The sequence below is a fragment of the Vicia villosa genome, unplaced genomic scaffold (genome assembly GCF_029867415.1).
Source record: "Vicia villosa cultivar HV-30 ecotype Madison, WI unplaced genomic scaffold, Vvil1.0 ctg.001667F_1_1, whole genome shotgun sequence".
Lineage (NCBI taxonomy): Eukaryota > Viridiplantae > Streptophyta > Magnoliopsida > Fabales > Fabaceae > Vicia > Vicia villosa.
This window is the reverse complement of record NW_026705692.1, coordinates 324,529-328,745: the sequence shown is the minus strand read 5'-3', so window position 1 is coordinate 328,745 and position 4,217 is coordinate 324,529. Positions and strand designations below refer to the sequence as shown.

Here is a 4,217-nt window from a genome sequence, read left to right as displayed (position 1 = left end):
GATCAACCATGGAAGAGAATTGCATGCGGTTGATTTAAGACTTATGGAAGTTTAGCGTGTAGTCGCTATGATTTTATCAAGCTTCTGATAAATTTCCATTGAATTTAAATCCGAGAACACCTTTCACTCACCATCGATCCTTACTACTAACTTTGATAACATACTTGAGAAGTTTCAAGATGGTTATCTTTAACATCTAACAATTAACTTTAATTTCCGCACTTTATTATATTGCTCTTTAGATTTCTCGCTTTATTGCTTTATTTTATCATTTCATCATGTTTATGTTTCCGCCATTCTCTCTTTGTCCATTTGGACGTTTACATTCCGCTATTTTCTCTTTGTCCATTTGGACGTTTTGTTTATGTTTCCGCTATTTTTTTTTGTCCATTTGGACCATACTCTATTTTTGTGCTAAAGCACTAATAAATAACAAAAATCTAAGAAAACACTTAAGGCCCTATGGACTATTGGTTACTATCCCGAGCATTTTGGAGACTTTGACTTTTGGACTTAGTACCTCTGGACCCTGTTATTCTGTTGTTACTTTGTCGTTATTATGTCTTCCTGGCATTGGATTGTTGTCTGTTTGTGTGTGCAGGTATTTCCTTGAAAGCCCTTGATGGTTAATTCCAAGGCGTCGTTTATCACACTGAATTGCACTATGTTTCTGACTCGAATATCACATGTTTTCCTTAGTTTTTATTATCATTTTCTTGTATTATGCTTCTATTTCCTTTGTTTCCAGGATTCTTAACCTTTCGGAGCCTTTAGTGAAGAAACGAGCCAAAACGCCAAGAAAATAGGGTTCAAAGAAGATTTGCACTTGTGGCGTTCACCACCGCGCTGACTATAGGGGACGCAATGACGTGGCCCACTCCATGCTGGGGCCAACTGCCACGATCACACGATCCTGTCTGTTACTGACCACCGCGCCCGCGGCCTTCACAAAACAGTTCCCGTTCAGAAGGAGTTGAGGAGCACTCCTGTCCTTACGCACTTCCAGAATCCTCTATATATAGTTTTCGTTTCTCATTTTCTTGTTTTATCCAAGCTTAGTACAATCTTAAGCCATATACTATCAATTTCTGTAAATTAGTAACCTCTTCACATCGGGGAGTTATTACGGTGTAGATTGAGTTGTAATCTAGTCTTGGAGCATTTTGGTTGAAGTTCATCATACCAGCCTTCACTTTGTATCAGATTAAATCTCCGATCGGAGTAAGGTTCTATTTAATTACTTTATTTATCTTCATGCTCTTACCATAGTCTACATGCTTTATAGACTCTAAATGCTCTTACCATAGTCTACATGCTTTATAGACTCTAAATGCTCTTACCATAGTCTACACGATTTATAGACTCGCACCCTTTTTATTACTCGCTCTTATCATAGTCTACATGCTTTATAGACTCGCACTCATTATGTCTGGTTAATTATAAAGGTTTGAATGTAATGATTTTCATCATTATTGTGTTCCAATTATCATGCTAGTGAAAATACTCTGGGGATGTTTTGTTTTTAACTTCAGTCAATTTGTGTTTAAATGTTTATAGGGTAAGATCGAAAGCCGTCCATATTTATGATATGACTTGATTATTATTTAACCAAGCAAAAGAAGCGAAAGTGACTTGGTTGGTTAAATAGGAATCATTAACTCTTTTTAGAAAACGATTTTGAAACTATTTTCGGACGCGTTTGTAGGTTTGAAATCTGACTCTTGGCCAAAAGGCAAAAGTCTCTTTAAGTTAATCTTTCCAAGTAAAAATCACTTTTCTGTTAAGTCAAAACTATCAATTTCTTAAAAATAGGTTTACTTCTTTAACGCGGAAGGCACCCTTTATATGTGACAATAAAGGAAGTTAAATTAAAGAGTAAACTCGGTTCTTAGTAGCCAAAAACTACAAGTTCCCGTTAAATTGATTCTTTGTTACGAATAGAAAATACTACCCCATGAGTTGTTTCATTTATGCATGACTGGATCGTAGTCTGATTTCATGATTTACATTCCAACCTGTCGCTTAAAACTGTTATTCACTTCACCTACTTACCTTGTTGCACTGCATTCACAACAATATTCTTGTTCACCTTAGATAAGCGCCTTAGTAATAGAGTTGATAGATTGATGATTGGTCTCTGTGGTTCGATAATCTTATATATTACTTCGATAGGCTGTGCACTTGCAGTTCTATATTTAGGCTATACGTAACAGACCCATCAAGTTTCTGGCGTTGTTGCCGGGGACCAACTTCGTCAAATTTCGTACCCTATTGTTATCCCGTTTAGACTAAGGCTATTCTAGCCGGTAGATGCATAGAAATCGTAGCACCGGTAACCTATTAAACCCTTTAGTGGAACCTGAAAGTTACGCCCGAGCACGTCTGTTTATCCTTAAGTTAAGGAAAGCTATGTCCAAAGACCGTAACCAAAGACCGCTTAAAGAGTTTGCTCAACCATCTAATGAGGAGCCTAGTTCTAGTATAGTAAACCCCGCTATAACAACCAACAATTTCGAACTTAAGTCCTCATTACTACAACTAGAATAGCAAAACTAATTCGCTAGTCTCGCTACAGAGAACCTGAATAAACACCTAAAAGTGTCTATCTAGTTAGCTGATACCCTTATGGCAAATGGAGCCACACCAGAAGCCATCCGCTTAAGATTGTTTCCTTTTTCCCTTAGAGGTAAAGCCCATGACTGGTTAGACGCCCTTCGAGCCAACTCAATAACGACTTGGGAAGACCTTAGGAGATCCTTTCTTGCCAGATATTTCCCACCAAGTAAAACCGTTGTCCTTAGGAACCTGATCACTAGTTTCACTCAAAACCAAGGCGAGTCACTTTTTTATGCCTGGGAAAGATATAAAGAGCTTTTGAGAGCCTGTCCGCACCATGGCCTGGAGCAATGGCTAATCATACACACCTTCTATAATGGACTCCATTACAACACAAAGATGTCCATTGACGCTGCCGCTGGCGGAGCGTTGATGAATAAACCTTACCCCGAGGCTTGTGCCCTGATAGAGGACATGGCCCAAAACCACGCCTAGTGGGGAATAGAACGAGCGACGGTAGAGAAAATGGAGAGCCATGAAGGAAAGCATGAGATAAGTTGCATGGACATGATGAATGCTAAGATGGACGCCCTGACATTGAAAGTCGAGAACATGTCTCAAAACCCTACCACAGTGGCAGCAATCCAATCGGAGTGCGAACTCTGTGGAACTCAAGGACATCAAACCATTGATTGTAACCTTTTGAACGACTCTAGCTCAGACCAAGTTAATTATACCCAAAGGAGCCCTTTCTCGAGTACCTACAATCCTGGATGGAGAAACCACCCAAATTTCTCTTACAAAAACAATAACCCCGTACAAAACTCTGAATCTTCGAGACCCCAAGGATTCCAAACACAAAAGCAGAACCAAACTATGGAAGTTGTGCCACTAAGACCAAACCTTAAAGAAACCATAGACACCTTTTTTCAGAATAAAACTCAGCAAAACAAGGAGTTTAGGAATCAACACATTCGCACAAACGAATTAGTTACTCAACTGGCAACCAAGTTTGACTAGATGATGACCCACACCAAAATGCTTGAGACCTAAATTTCACAAGTAGCCCAAACCACCTCTGCGCAAGTTGTACCTGGAGGACAATTCCCTGGACAAACCCAACCTAATTGATAGGAAAATAGCAAGTGTACTATTTTTGCCTATTGTAGTGATAAAAGGAGTTTTCTCCGAATGTCGATCTCAAGGACTGCTTGAGGACATAGAGTTGAAAGATGATTTAAATTAAACAAAAGATCTCTGGTAATTGGTTTGGTTAGTAAAAATAAGACTAAATATGCAATTTAGAAAGAGCGAGTAAAATAGTTAAACGAGTAACAGATATGAGTAGTATGTTAGGGGTAGGTGAATGATTCTGCTTGCAATAATTTCGACTTATCAGTGCAATAATATAATTCACAACAATTGATTTCTGGTTCTGTCATACCCCAAAAGTTTCCCATCATATTTATTCATATTTCAGTCCATCTGACTTTCAAATGCTCAAAGATACACAAGAAGGAAGCCTGCAGTCTCTCTCCTAAACAACCGCCTCTAAACTAGGGTTTTGTATTTCTCAAAGTAAAATCAAGTTCTAAGACCTCAAATGGATACCATGGCCTCTCATATGCTTTAAAGGGTCCTCATGCCAAGTTTCAAGCTCT

At 38.7% G+C, this 4,217-nt stretch overlaps 1 non-coding gene across 1 annotated transcript; it reads right to left on the bottom strand.

Moving 5' to 3' along the window:
* Nucleotides 1-2,793: 2,793 nt before the first annotated feature.
* Nucleotides 2,794-2,900, bottom strand: LOC131636216 (small nucleolar RNA R71). The gene has a single exon (XR_009293982.1). It is a non-coding gene; the product is annotated as a small nucleolar RNA R71 (small nucleolar RNA).
* Between the last annotated feature and the right edge of the window lie 1,317 nt (nucleotides 2,901-4,217).